A 16617-nucleotide genomic window follows, 5' to 3' on the forward strand; every position below is an offset into this window, starting at 1 on the left:
CTTCATTTCTGTTTGTACAAATAGTCCGTTATTTTCTTAATTTCATAACTTCCTTGTAGAATTCTACAAAATGCAGCTAATAAGGACCCACTGACATTGGTAATACTCCTTGAAATCTCTTTGCCCAGAGTTAAAAATTCATTAGGTGCATTTCCTGCCATATAATATGCAGATTAATACGCTGCCAAATTTTTCACTACTGCATAGTATAGGTTGCTATTTTTCAGTCTCCTTTAACAGTTTCCACACCAGCTGTTGCCCAGCCCCAAAAGCAATTTCAAGAAATACCATATATTAGGTTTCTCTTACAGTAGCACTCAACTATATTCTAATTTCCATATCAGTTAGCTTTTGATTCAGCAGTGCTTCTAACAAACTCCAGAGTCTCATTGAGTTAAAACAACTTTGCATCAGCTGTGATCGTTCAGCTCCAAGCTGATGTTCCAGTTTGCTAATGCTGCCGTTATGTAAAATACCAGAAATGGATTGGCTATTATAAAGGGGATTAATTTGGTTACAAATTTACAGTTGTATGGCAATAAAAGTGTCCAAACCAAGGCATCAACAAGAGGATACCTTCACTGAAGAATGGCCAGTGGCGTCCAGAACACCTCTGTCAGCTGGAAGGCATGTGGCTGGTGTCTGCTGGTCCTTTGCTCCTGGGTTGCATTTCAAAATGACGTCTCCAAAATGTCTCTGGGTTTCTCTTAGGCCCTCTCTTAGCTTCTCTCTCTCAGCTCCTGAGCATTCTTGCTTGTTCTCCTAGGGTGTTTCTCTCTAACCATCGGGGGGGTCCTCTCTCAGCTTCTCTGGAGCAAACTCTGGGCTAGCATCTCAAAACATCAGCTCCCAAGCACGTCTCCAAAAGTCTCTCTCCACTGCCGTCTGTGTGAGCTCCCTTTAAAGAATTCCAGTAGACTAATCAACACCTACCCTGAATGGGCAGGGTCAAATCTCCATGGAAACATTGAATCAAGAAGTCACACCCTCATCATAAAGATTAATCAATCTGCCCCCACAAGATTGCATTAAAGAATCTGGCTTTTGGGGGATGTAATATACCCAAACCGGCACAGTTGACATCAGGTTCAGGTCCACCCCCCAGGCTGGATGCAGGTGGGAGGGTCAGCATCGATCTGGAGGTTGCTGTGCTCCTGGTGGAGAGGAGGCGCTCCAGACAGATGCAGGAGGCTTGAGTTGCATTTAGGGCCACTGTTTGGAACTGGCATCCTGTCACGTTCGTTCAGATTCCATTGGCCAAAGGAAATCTGGTGACCAAGTCCATCATCGATGAAATGCTGAAGTATACTCTTCCCAGAGGGGTGGGAGGAAGTGAGGGTGAATATTTATTATTAAACAGAAAGACAGTCTAACACAAGGGGTTGAATCATGCCCCCCACAGATATTTTCATGTCCTAACCCTCAGTCCCACGGGTGGGAACTCCTTTGTAGAAAGGATAGAAGATCCTACTAAGAGGAGTCCAAACAGAACGAGGGTGGGCCTTAATATGATGTGACTGGAGTCCTTATGAGAGGGGCTGTGGACACAGAGTGGAAGGATCAGAGGAAACTGGAGAGGGATCGCCATGTGACCGAGGCAGAGACTGATTGCTGGTGACCACCTCCAGGAAGCTACGGACTTCTGAGAAGGCACGACCTGCTGGCACCTTGATTTTGGACCTTCAGCTTCCAAAACCGTGAGACCATAAATTCCCGTTGTTTAAGCCGACCGGTCTGCCAGTCTGTGATGTTCTGTTACAGCAGTCCTGGCAAAGCACAGCAGAATTCTCTGTCCTTGTTTTCTAAGGCAGGGCTTTAAGTATTACAGTACAAAGAGCACAAGTCAAAGTATGCACTTCAATGAAGAGTTACATAGTTATGGAAACACACTTACGCAGCTACCACTGGATCAAAAAATAAAACCCTGTGAACACTCACACTCCTTCCCCATCACCAAAACATCTTCCACAAAAGTAAACACCATCCTGACTAGTATAACTGTGAATATTTTTGCCTAACTCTGAACTTCATAAAAGCGGAATTATATACTGTTCACGCTCGGGCACATGGCTTTCTTCACGCTGCGTTATGTTTGCAGGAGTCATCTACGTTGTGAGAGTAGCAGTGGTTCCTTAATTCTCGTGCTGCCCAGTATTACTTTAATCTACATCCTATGGTTTCTTTACTAATAGTTTATGATGGAATTTGGACTGATTCCAGTTTGGGATTATTATTAATGGTGATGCTACAGCAATCATACATGACTTTTGGTCCACAAAGGAATGTGTATGAGGAAGGGAACATGCAGCAACATGGGGTATGAGTACGTTTTACTTTCGTGGAACATAATTGCCAAAGTGTTTCCAAAATATTCCTGCCAGTTGTAGCAGACTGAATAATGTTGTCTGAAGATATGAAGTCCCAACCCCCAGAATCTGTAAAGCTTGCCTTATTTGGAAGGAGAGACGTTGCAGATGGGATTAGGGAAAGGGTTTTGAGATGAGATTTTTCTAGCTACTATGGACAGACCCTAAATGCAATCACAAGTACCCTCAGAAGATGGAAGCTGACAGATTTGACACGGACAGAGCACAACAGAGGAGAAGCCGTGAGGGTGAAGCAGAGGCAGATCTAGAAATACTGGCCTGAAAGATTGGAGCAACACAGTCACAAGTCAAGGAATGCCCGTTGCCACCGGAAACAGGAAGACGGAAGGGACAAATCATTCCATGGAGCCTCCAGACGGAACGGCAGCCCCACTGATGCCTTGACTTCCTCAGTGATACTGATTTGGGACTTCTGCTCTCAGAATGGTGAGTGTATAAATTTCTGTGGTTTTAAGTAACATAGTTTTTGGTTACACATTACAGCAACCAACACAAAATGAATACACCAATATATCCAGCAGGTTAAGAGATGCAGCTCCCCAACTCACCAGTAGTTGCTATTGTCATTCTTTTTAATTTAACTATTCTAACGAATGCCTTTTGGTGCCTTATTTTGATTTTAATTTTAATTTTCCTGTTGACTAATAGGGTTGTGCCTTTTTATGTTTGTTGGCCATTTGGATAGCCTCTTCTGTGAATTACCTGGTTGTCTATTTTGCTCAATTATTTATTGAAATTGCTGTCCTTTTTTTAATATAAAAGTGTCCCTGATACATCCAGGAAGCAAGACTTGCCGGTTCAGCATATTTCATGTTTATATGTGGTTTAATGTCATCTTTTGAAGAACAATCACAAGAGGATTACAAAAAATAAAGCAAAATTAAATTACCTTTCAGATTTATATCTACAGTACATCTAGAATCAATATTTGTATATGATGTGTAAGGGTGAAGATTTACTTTTAAATATCAATAGCTAATTTATACACCACACATATTATAAAGACCACTCTTTTCCCACTACTATGTAGTGTCAAATTTGCCATGAATCAAATTGCAGTGCATGTATGACACATCCCCATAGGCTTTGTTCTGAAACAATTCTTGTGCTAATACTACAGAGAATGTATTTTGCTAATTTATAACACCTTGTGCTTTAGCATTATAAGTCATCCAGCTTTGTTCCACTTCAAGATTTATTTGGCTCTCCTGGACCCTTTACATTTCCATATGCATTTTAGAATCAACAAGCTTGTTTCCATGAAAAACCCTGCTGAGACTCTGATAGAGATTTATCTTGGAGGAATTGGCATTAATAAAACACAGAGTCTTTCAGTGTCCGAACATGGTACATGATGACATTTATTTAGGTCTTCTTTTATCTGTCTCAATACTATATTGCAATTTTCATTGTGGTGATCTTACACATATTTCATTAAATTTATTTTTATGTGCTGGATGTACATTGAGTCTGTTATAAATGGTATCATTTTTAGAGTATTTAGCTAACTGTAGTGAAGGTAGAGAAATATAATTTTGCATGTTGCGTTTTTACCATCAATCTTACCAAATTTACTTATTCTAAAATTTTGTCTGAAGATATTTTTGGATTTTTTAAGTATTCTATTATGTCTTCTTTAAATAATATTTTATGTTTTCCCTTTACAGTCTTTTAAAATTTGTATTCTTTTTTGTTGCACTGGCAGACTTCCAGTAATAGTACTGGTATTGAATAAAAGTGGTTTATAGTTCACTCGTTATGTTTTCTGATCTCAGAGTTGATGCAGTTGGTACTACACTATTATTTTCTAGTTGAAGCACTGAGACCATTTACAGTAAATTTAATTATCAATATGGTTGAATTAAATCTATCATCTTGATATTTGTTTCTTTTAATCCCATATATTCTTTGTTCCATTTCCCTCTTTTCCTTTCTTTTGTCTAATTAATTGACTTTTATGATTCTGTTTTATCTCAGATATTGGTATATTAGGTAAACACTATTTCATTTATTTACTTTTTTGTTGCATAAAAAATATGCCATCTTTAACTCATCACGTATATTTTGAGATAATAAACCACTTTCTATAGAAAAGATCCTTTCAACAGTATTTTTCTTTTTCTCCCCTCTAATTCTTTGTGCTATTTTGTTATGCATTTTACTTCTACTTTTCCTTTCCAGTCTTTTTAAAATTTGTATTATTCCTTATTGCATAGGCAAAGACCTCAATATACTACTAGAATTGAATAAAAGTGGTTTTATAGCTTACATGTTATAAACTCCAAAACATATTGTGCCAGTCTGAATGTATTATGTGCCCCAAAATGCCATTATCTTTGTTGCAATCTTGTGTGGGCAGACATATTAGTGTTGATTAGATTTTGGAATCCTTTTGGGTGTTTCCATGGAGATGTGATTCAATCAACTGTGGACAAGACCTTTGGTTGGATAATTTCCATGAAGGTGTGGCCCTGCCCATTCAGGGTGGGCCTTGATTAGTTTACTGGAGCACTATATAAGCTCAGACAGAAGGAGCAAGCTTGCTATAGCCAAGAGGGACACTCTGAAGAATGCACAGGAGCTGAGAAAGGAGCTACAGATGAGGGACAGTTTGAAGACGGCCGTTGAAAGCAGACTTTGGCTCCTTAGAAGCTAAGAGAGGAAAAACACCCCTAGAGCAACTGAGAGTGACTTTTTGGAGAGAAACTGCAGCCTAGAGAGGAGCATCCTGGGAGAAAGCCATTTTGAAACCAGAACTTGGAGAAGACGCCAGCCACGTGCCTTCCCAGCTAACAGGTTTTCCAGATGCCATTGGCCATCCTCTAGTGAAGGTACCCGATTGTTGATGTGTTACCTTGGACACTTTATGGCCTTAAGACTGTAACTCTATAACCAAATAAACCCACTTTATAAAAGCCAATCCATTTCTGGTGTTTTGCATCCTGGCAGCTTTAGCAAACTAGAACACATATGATTTTTGCTTTATAAAGCCTATTATCTTTAAAGAAATTTAATATAATGAGAAAAAATATTTTAAATTTTGCAAATATTTAGCAGTTTGAAGCTCTTCATTCCTTTAGCTAGATACAAGTTTCTAAGTAGTATCCATTTTCTTCCCCTGAAGTACTTTTTGTAACTTTTTGTGGTGCAAGTATGTGAAGACTAACACTTTCAAGTTCTAATTCCCTGAAAAAGTCTTTGTTTTGCCTTCTTTTTGAAGCATGCTTTGGCTGGATATAGAATTCTAGGTTAAATTTTTCTTTCTGCACATTAAACATAATGTTCAATTGTCTGCTGGCTTTCATAGCTTTGGATGTGAAATCTGTTGTCTTTCTTATCTTTATTCTTGTATATAGTATGGGTCTTTGTTTTGTCTAGTTGTTTTTGAGATTTTTTTCTTCATCAATGAGTTTCAACAATTTGATTATGGCATGCCTTGGCATATATATATGTATGTGTGCATTTGTGTGCACCTGCACCTGCACACTAGTGTTTGTCATGTTTGGTGTCCGTTGAGCTTTTTACATCTGTGAGTTTATAGTTTCTATCAAAGTGAAAAAAAATTTGGCTAGTTTATCTGAACTTCCACCCCTTATGGGGTGTAAATTATGCATTTGTTAGACTGTTTAATATTACCCCGGGGACTGATAATTTTTTCATGTCTTTTTCTCTCTCATTCATTGCTTAATTTTAGATAATATTCTGTGATTATGTCTTCTAGTTTACTAATATTTTCTATTGCAGTGTCAAATTTGTTGATCCCATCCAGTGAAATGCTCATTTCAGATATCGTATGTTTACTTACTGGAGGATATGATCAATAGATAGGGCTATACATATAATTTTATATGATGTGTTTTCTTTTACATAATTATATATATATTTATTGTAGCCGTGTTAATGTCCTTTGCTCTACCATTTCTGGGTGTGTCTCTATTGAGTGCTTATCTTTTCTGATTGTGTATCACAGTTTCTCCTGTTTTTGACAGCCTTAATCATTTTAAGGATATGGTGCTATTGTGTTGTTAAGCGCATGAATTTTGTGGTCTTCCTCAGAGAGTGTTGGGCCTCATTTTGCAGGGCATCAAGTTACTTCAGACTAGCATGACCCCTTCAGTTTCTGTTTTAAGATTCTCAAGGGAAGGTGTAGAGGAGCCTGCACTCTGGGGATAGCTCACTTACCATTGAGGTGTGGCCCTCGGAGTCCTCAGGGCACACCAAGCAGTCACCCAGGGCCCTCCTCTCTGCACAGCTGGAACATGAATGTCTGCTTGCCCTGGGTCAGCTCTGCAGATTGTTTCACTTATGACTCCCCATCATCCTTTGCCTGGATTTATCAAGTTTCACTCTATGCACGTGTCTAATAGGCAGCCAAGGCTCACGGTGGCCCCAGTGTGGATTCCTGGGGCCCTTTTTCTGCTCAGCTGCCTCTTTTCTTTGACTTCTCCCTGAAGTTCTATGTACCTTGGCCCTTGCCAGGTTGAGTTTCCATCTCATCAACTATGAGAGACCACCAAACTCTGTTTACATTTGTCATCCCACCACCCAAATACCAAAAATGTCTCTAGGCAGAGAGCTGGGGCAATTATGGGTTCATCTGGCTATTTCCCTTCTCTCTGGTTCAGTCTTGTACTGACTCTAGTCCAATATCTGAAAACAGTTGTTTCAAATGTTTTAAGTTTCGTGTTTTGTTTTGTTTTTTTATTTTTTTTTTGCTTTCTATTTATTTAGACTGTGAGATTAAATCCAATCCTTGATATTCTGTCATGACTAGAAACAGAGGTTTTGGAGCACACTTAAGTGGACTCAATTTCTTAGCTCAAGAAAGTTACCTTTACTTCCTAACTCCCAGTTTACGTCCTAAGGGGTGAGGTGAGTTAATGGTATCACCCAGAAAGATGTCCGCATCTGAACCCCTGAATCCGTGGAGGCAAACTTGTTTAGGAATAGGACCTTTGCAGATGTAACCAAGCTAAGGCTCATCCTGCATCATCTGGTGGGCCCTAAACCTGATGGCAAGTACCCTTATGAGACACGTGGAGAAGAGGCAAAGAGAGAAGGGCAGAAGACCGTGGAAAGGCAGGTAAAGAGGGGAGTGATGCTGCTTCAAGCCAAGGGAAGCCTGCAGCCACCAGCCAGAGGAGACGAGACAAATAGTGACTTTCCCCTTGAGCCTTCAGGGCCGTGGCCCCTGCTTACACCTTGATTTCAGACCTCTGGCCTCCAGAACTGTGAAAGAATACAATTCTGCTGTTTTAAGCTACCCCGTGTATGGTAATTTGCTATCTCAGCCCCAGGAAACTAATACAGTGGGTGTAAAATTTTACTCAATGTTTTCACTATATCAAGATGATCAAACATATGGTTTTCTCTTTATCCTATTACTGTAATGAACAACATTAGTTGATTTCTTAATATTAACCCAATATTTATTCCTGGGAAAATCCAACATGATCATGATACATTACTCTAGTTACCTATTTTTGGATTTGACTTGCTAATATTTTGTTTAGAATTCATGATCTATGTTTTTGAGTAAGATTTGTCCAAGATTTTCTGCTTTTGTAAAGCCTCTGCAGGTTTGGGGAACACTGTCATGCTGGCCTCTTCAATGAGTTCAGCCACATTCCTCTGTTTCTATTTCCTAAATGAGTTTGTGAAAGTGTTCTATTAATTCTTCCTTAAATATTTCACAGGCAAAATTGTAAGTGGCTAGAGATTTACTTGGAAAGGCTTTAGAAACATGTTTAATTAGTTTAAGAGATAAACAACTATCAGCTTTTCTCTTCTTTGTTTTGGTAAACTGAGTATTTTGCAGAAATTTGTCCTTTTCATCTAAAATTTATGATTGATGATATAAGTTGCCTATAATATCCTCTTTCCCTTTCTGAGATCTATAGGATCTGTAGTGATAATTCATCTTTATTTTCTGATATTGGTAATTTGGGCCTTTTCATATTTAATTCTTGATTAGTTTTGCTAAGAGTTTAATAATTATTTTATTTTTAAAATATTTCATTTTGCTTTCCTTGATTTTTCTCTGTTATATATTTGTGGGCTTTTCAAATCTCAGTACTTTATAATTTTATCATTTTCTTGCCTCTACTTTAATTGGGATTAACTTGATGTTCTTTTCCTAATGTGTTGATGTGTGTGTGTGTGTGTTTTAGTTATTTTTCTTAAGATAGGTGAAAAACTGTGAATTTAGTTGTTTTTGGTTACAGTGTTTTAACCATGCCAATTAGACTGTGTTAATCTCTTTGCTCAAATCTTTGATATCTAAATATAGCTATTTGTATCTAGATCCATGTTTATACCTAGATATAAATCCAGCTATATGAGACGTAAATTTCTTTCTAAGCACAGATTTAGTTTCATTTCAAATATTTCTGTGTGGGTATTTTCATTATCAGTTCATTCAATCATTTCTTTCTCATTTCCAATGTAATTTTTTCTTTCACCCATCAGTGTTCCAAAGCATATTGGTTAAATTTGAAATATTTGGGATTTCCTTTTCATCTTCTTGATCTTGATTTGCTCCCTTAATTTCCACTGTGATCAAAGTTCAGACTCAAAATGATCTCAATTCTTTGAAATGTTTGGACTTGCTTTCTGTCCCAGCTGAAGTAATTTTGTTAATGCTACATGTGCACTTGAAAAACTGTGAATTTTTTCATTGTTGGCTTCAGTGTTGTACATATGACAATCAGGCAGAGTTCATTAATCTTGTTGTTCAAATCTTCTGTATTCTTCCTAAATATTTTCTGCTTATTTTATCCAGTATTGAAATAACTGGGTTAAATATCCCAAGATTATTGTTGATTTGTCTATTGCACTGTTTAGTTTGTGGCTTTTTACTTTATTTGTTTTAAAACTATATTATTAGGTGCTATAAAATTTGTTATGTTCTCCTGTGGATTAACTCCCTTATAACTGTGGAAAAAAAAAAAAAACCCTTTACATGTCTAATAATTCTTCTTGCCTTAAATTCTATTTTGTCTCACGTCTGTTTAGCTATGTCAACATTCCTTTGATTAGTATTGTCAGAGATGTATCTTTTTCCATCATTTTAATTTTAGCCTTTCTTTAGCCCCATATTTAGTGAGCCTCTTTTGAATATAATATATTTAGATTTTATTTAGTTGTATTTTCATCCAATCTTACAATATTTGTCTTTTAATTTGAATATTTAGTCCCTCTATGTTCAGTGTAATTACCAAGATATTTGGCTTTGCATCTATTTTTCTCTTTTTTCCACATGTTCTACCTAACTTTTTTATTCTTTTCTTGCCCCCTTTTGGATTGGTTAATACATTCAATTATTCTATTTGAACTCTCTCTGTTAACTCTTTTACTGTTATTTTAATGATTTCCCTGGAGTTTTTACTATGTCTTATTTGCCTATTAATATCCAATTAAATTAATACTTTAACACTTCAGAGAAAATGTGAGGATCTTATAGGCCTGTAATTGCATGTAGCTTCCTCATGTTTTGCTGTTTACATGCATATTGATTTTATATATTAAATCCCACAAGACAATATTATCATCACTGCTTTGTCAGGTCAAGATTCATTTAAATTTACTCATATGTTTAATCATTCTTGTTTTGTTTATTCTTTCCTGTATTTTGTTGTTTTTGTTTGCTTGCATAAATCTATTTAATTTCTTTTAGAGTGGGACTGCTGTCAATGAATTCTCTTAGGTTTTGCTTATCTGGAAATGTTTTCATCTTGTCTTCACTCTTAAACACTGTCTTTGCAGAGTACATAGAACTAGGCTGGCATTTGTTTTCTTTTGGCACTTTAAAGGTACAAAGCCAATTTCTTCTGACATATCATTTCTTTTGAAAGCAGCTGTCAGTCTTATTGTGGCTTCTTTGGTGGTAACTTTTTCCTCCTTTTTTCATGCTCTTGATATTTTCCCTTTGGTTTTGGTTTCAATGTTATTATAATGTGCCTAGGGGAATACATGTGTGTTTGTGCGTGCGCCCATCTGTGAGTTTTCATCGAATGGCTTGAATTTGAGGTTTGATGTTTTTCATCAGTTTTGGAAAATTATTGGTCATTATTTTCTCAAACACTGATTCTGCCCTATTCTCCCTCTTCTGTCTGAATGGGTGTGCCGGTGTGAATGTATTATGTCCCCCAGAAAAAGCCATATTCTTTGATGCAGGCTTGTGGGGCAGACGTTTTGGTGCTGATTAGATTTGCATGGAAATGTGCCCCACCCAACTTTTGGTGATAACTTTGATGAGATATTTCCATGGAGGCGTGGCCCCACCCATTCAGGGTGGGCCTTGATCAGTGAAGCCATATAAATGAGCTGACAGGCAGAGGGAACTCAGTGCAGCTGTGAGTGATGTTTTGAAAAGGAGCTACAGCCAAGAGGGACACTTTGAAGAAAGCACAGGAGCTGCAGATGAGAGACAATTTGAAGACGGCCATTGAAAGCAAACTCTTGCTCCAGAGAAGCTGAGAGAGGACAAATATCCCAAGTGCAAATGAGAGTGACATTTTGGAGGAGCTGCAGCCTAGAGAGGAACATCCTGGGAGAAAGCCATTTTGAAACCAGTACTTTGTAGCAGATGCCAGCCACGTGCCTTCCCAGCTAACAGAGGTTTTCCAGACACCATTGGCCATCCTCCAGTGAAGGTACCTGATTGCTGATGTGTTACCTTGGACACTTTATGGCCTTAAGACTGTAACTATGTAACCAAATAAACCCCCTTTATAAAAGCCAGTCCATTTCTGGTCTTTTGCATTCTGGCAGCATTAGTAAACTAGAACAGTGGGCTTAAATATAGTCTTGACTTTTTCATTTCTTTCAGCTATTTCTTGTGTTCTTTTACTATTTTCCCTTTTTCTCTCTATGTCTCCATCTGAATATTTGCTAACATTCTCTTATTAAGTTCATTAACCATTATTTAGCTGTTATCTTACTGTTAAACCCATCTATTGAGTTCTTAATTTTAGTTATTTAACTTTTCAACTCGAGAACTTATATTTGATTATTTATATGTTGCTCTTCCTTTGTTAATTTTTCCACTTTGTCACCTATTTTCTTGTTATTTTGTGTTTTTTTTTAATTCTATTTTTTGCTGTTTTAAATACATTTCTGATACTTCCCATATGGGTCACCCACTAACCTAATTTCTCATCAGTTTTACCTCATCTGTCTATTTACTGCTATGCCTGCTAGTTTTTCATTGATTCCAAGCATGTGAAAGAAAAGTGCAGAGGCTCTAAATAAAGTTATCTAGGAAGTGTCACCTTATCCCCTAGCAAGTGATTTGCGTAGGGTTAGATATCTCAAGCCAATAGCGATCAGCTGACTCCAGGCTGGTTCTAAGGCCTTGGACCTGTCTGGTTTCTCTCCAGTATTATGTTGTTGCCCTTTAAGGTTTGACTGGCAGCCTGGGTGCTTGTCAGGGACTCTGCTTCTGAGCTCCCACCCTTGATGCTAGCTCTGTGCAGCCTCCAAGCTCTGTGCAACTGCTCAGCTCTCAGTTCTCCATGGCCTTAACTCTAAGCAGCTGAACTTTTGGAGAAAGCCTTGAGAAAAATGGTGCATAGCGTAAGACATATCCAGTCTCTCCACGACCTTAGCCCTTCAAATCATCTGCCTTGGTGCCTCTCCAAAGCCATCAAACATTTGAAAAGAAAATTCATTCATATTTTCTAATTTTTTCAGTGGAAGCAATGGCCTGTTACTGCTGCTGCATCTTAGCTGGAAGTGGAAATATTTCTTCTTAGAGTTTCTATGAAACTTAAAATTAGACATGTGTGGTGATGTTCAATGGCATAACCGAAATGAGGAGTATAATGATAAAAAATTGTTACTGTGATGATTACTTCTGTTATTTTATTAATGATAATATTTCAAAATCAAAACTTCCAATTATATTTTATTGTTATAATCTAGCTTCATAGAGACAGCAGATGTTGCATTTTCCTCCAACTTGATAGTCCTATTTCTCATTGTGGTTTACTACATAGACATTTTGATCTATGCGTAATGATTTGTAAGTTTAATATGAATAATGGTAATATTAACAATGACACTTAAAACAACACTAACAACAACTAACATGTATTAACCACTTAATATATGTCAAGTATGGGTCTAAATATTTTCATCAATTATTTTATTTCTCTTTCACAGCAAGCCTATGGTATAAGTATTATTGTTATTCCCATTTTATATATATAAAGAAAATGAGGGACACAAAGGTTACAAAATTTCCTTGAGGTTTGTAATTAGCGGAGCAAGGATGTGTCATGAGGCGATCTGCCTCCAATTTCGTGTTCTTAACCACCAGCTCTGCTGCCTCTGATTGTTCATGAGACAGCCCTAGAAGTCTGAAACCCCAGGATGCACCGAAAAAAAATCAGGGTTTGAAATATAGTCTTGGGTATATGGGAAGTCCCACACAGACGAGCAACAGATTTTCCAGCCTAGGTGATAGCTGTATATTTTATGCTTTTAGCCCAAATATATAAAATATAAAATAAAAATATTTATTAAACACATTTATGTACCATCATGGTTTTGCCTCTGGGGTTCGATGATGAGGAAGTTACATGTGGCCTCTGTCCTTACTGAGCAGACCATCTACGGAGAGAAAAGGCTTTAAGCTTACACCTGTAGTTGGTAATTGCAGTTGTCAACAGTGGAGGATGCTAAGAAAGCGGCTGCCCGAGGGTCCAGGCTCTGGAAGTTCAGAGGCGGCTCCTGAAGGACATGACGTTTCGGAAGGGCCTGTGTGAGGAGCTGGGGCCGGGGAGGGAGGAAGGCCCCCCTGCCGGCATCTGGTCAACCAGGCAAGGGGAGCCACGTGGAGGAGGTGCAGCTGCAGGACTTGCCAAGCCGGGTTCCGAATCATGAGTTCACTAAAGAGTAACGGGAAGTCCCTAGGAGATTCCAGGATGTGGAAAGCACAATCAGAATTGTTGAATTCTATTTTTTCTAAAGACCATTCTCGCTGTACTTTAGAAGGTGTACTGGAGAAGAGCTAGAGTTGAAGCAGTGAGGCGAGCACTCTGGGATGTAGCGATGGCTGCGTTAGTTTCCCACGGCTGCAGGAAGAAGTCACCACAAACTTGGTGGCTAAACACAACAGAAACATGTTCGCTCACAGTTTGGGAGGCCAGGGGTCCAACATCGGGGTATCAGCAGGCCGTGGGACCTCCAGGGGCTCCAGGGAAGTGTCCTGCTTGCCTCTTCCAGCTTATGGGCTGTCTGGGCATTGTGGCTGCATCACCCCAATCCCTGGTCTGTTGTCACAGGGCCTTCTCCTGTGTCTGCGTCAGATCTTCCCCTGCCTCTCTCTAATAAGGACATCTGTGACTGCATTTCGGGCCCACGCAGGTACTCCAGATAACTTCCCCATTCCAACATCCTTAACCTAACCACATCTGCAGAGGCCCTGTTTCCATATAGCATCATATTTATGGGTCCCAAGGATTAGGAACTGATACCTTCGGGGAATGTTATTCAGCCTAACACACCAGCCTAGACCACGTTCCGGCAGTGAGGTGGCGAGAAGAAGAAATGACCAGGAAGGTGCAGGAAAGAAGAGATGATAGGACTCAGTGTTTCACATTGACTCAAGGGGTTGGCAGAGGGTGGAGTGGGGGAGGGGGTTGATGTAAAAATCAATCTAAGTGGTGGCCCTCTCTCCCTAGCTAAGCCAACTTGAAAGGTGAAATCACTGCCCTCCCCACTACGTGGGATCAGACACCCAGGGGAGTGAATCTCCCTGGCAACATGGAATATGACTCCCGGGGAGGAATGTAGACCCGGCATCGTGGGACGGAGAACATCTTCTTGACCAAAAGGGGGAAGTGAAAGGAAATGAAAGAAGCTTCAGTGTCAGAGAGATTCCAAAACAAGCCAAGAGGTCACTCTGGTGGGCACTCCTACACACAATATAGACAACCCTTTTTAAGTTCTAATGAATTGGGGTAGCTGGTGGTAGATACCTGAAACTATCAAACTACAACCCAGAACCTATGAATCTTGAAGACAATTGTATATATAGTATATATAGTTCATGAGGGGTGACAATGGGATAGGGAAAGCCATAAGGACCACACTCCCCTTTGTCTAGTGTATAGATGGATGAGTAGAAAAATGGGGGAAGGAAACAAACAAACAAACAAACAGACAAAGGCACCCAGTGTTCTTTTTTACTTTACTTGCTCTTTTTCACTTTAATTATCATTCTTGTTATTTTTCTGTGTGTGGTAATGAAGGTGTCAGGGATTGATTTTGGTGATGAATGTACAGCTATGTAATGATACTGTGAACAATCGAATGTACAATTTGTTTTGTATGACTGAGTGGTATGTGAATATATCTCAATAAAATGAAGATTAAAAAAAAAAAAAGTAAAGCAGTGCAGTTCTAAGCACCCAGTGCCATGCGTGCATTGTAATAGCTCAGGGGACCTGTGAGGAAGTCACTTACTTCCCTAGGACTCCATTTCTACATCTTCATAATCAGGGGATTTGACTAGATAATTAAAAAAAAAAAAATCAATCTAAGTTTCTGGCAGAAGCTACTGGGTTGGTGCAGGGACACTTCCCTGGAAAGGAGAGCACAGGTTTGAAAGGAAATTTCCTGAGATAAATTTTTGACAGGTTGATGTGCTACTCCTCGGGAGACATCTAAGTGGAATTTTCTCATAGGCAGCTGCAAACACCTGTTTTGGGCTTAGGGGAGAGAGCTGTGCCAAACACTGAAATTCAGGAGTCGGTGCTGTGCAGATTTAGTTGAAGCCATGGGAGGAGATGGGATGCTCAGAAAAAGAGCACAGACATGGCCGGGAGGGGCCAAGGCCGGGCCCTGAGAGAATCAGCTGCGCCTCTGGGCAGCCTTCTTGGCTCTTACTCTGTTTGTTTGCTGCTCTTGGAGGTAAAGGACAAGGACCTGCTCTTCCAGTCCCACTTCCTCAACTCCTCAGGACCGTTTCGCAGCGGTGTGCTGACATCCACTTTGTCTCCTGAACAGGACCTGCTTCTCAGCCACCCATGCGTCTCCACCCACGGCCCCCGTCCTGACATCCCAAGACAGATCCCCTTCTCCGTTGTACCATCTTCTACGGTGAGCTCCTAAAAAGGCTCACCTCTTCCAACACTGCCCCTTCTGGGATTATCACCCCTACATCAAAGCGGATCATGCTTTTCCCTTGGCCCAAACCTTGCTCACTAGGCATTGCCTACAGGGGCAAGTCCACGGCTGTCCACATCTTCCTCCAGCAGCCTCCAGGAGCTCTCCACCCCCTCACCTCCTGGGACAGTGACCAGCCTGCCCAGCCAGGCAGCCCGTCGGCCCCAAAGCCCGGGCTCCTCTGTATCTCTGAGTCTTTGCCTGATGGGTCCCTGTTCCAGTTTGCTAATGCTGCCGGAATGCAAAACACCAGAGATGGATTGGCTTTTACAAAAGGGGGTTTATTTGGTTACACAGTTACAGTCTTAAGGTCATAAAGTGTCTGAGGCAAGTCGTCAACAATTGGGTACCTTCACTGGAGGATGGCCAGTGGTGTCCAGGAAACCTCTGTTAGCTGGGAAGGCATGTGGCTGGCGTCTGCTTGCTCCCAGATTGCATTTCAAAATGGCGTTCTCCAAAATGTCTGCATTAGCTTCCAAAGGCCATATTCAGAATGTCTATCTCAGCTCCAGCTACCTATGAGCTTCTTCTGTCTGAGCTTATATAGTGCTCCCGTAAACTAAACATGGCCCACGCTGAATGGGTGTTGCCACACCTCCATGGTAATACTGAACCAACAGGTTCCAACCTAATCCACACTAATACATCTGCCCCTACAAGAATGCATTAAATATGACTCCCAGGGAGGAATGTAGACCTGGCACCGTGGGACGGAGAACATCTTCTTGACCAAAAGGGGGATGTGAAAGGAAATGAAATAAGCTTCAGTGGCGGAGAGATTCCAAAAGGAGCCGAGAGGTCACTCTGGTGGGCACTCTTATGCACACTTTAGACAACCCTTTTTAGGTTCTAAAGAATTGGGGTAGCTGGTGGTGGATGCCTGAAACTGTCAAACTACAACCCAGAACCCATGAGTCTCGAAGACAGTTGTATAAAAATGTAGCTTATGAGGGGTGACAGTGGGATTGGGAAAGCCATAAGGACCAAACACCACTTTGTCTAGTTTATGGATGGATGTGTAGAAAAGTAGGGGAAGGAAACAAACAGACAAAGGTAC

Source organism: Choloepus didactylus, chromosome 8, assembly GCF_015220235.1.
Source record: "Choloepus didactylus isolate mChoDid1 chromosome 8, mChoDid1.pri, whole genome shotgun sequence".
Lineage (NCBI taxonomy): Eukaryota > Metazoa > Chordata > Mammalia > Pilosa > Megalonychidae > Choloepus > Choloepus didactylus.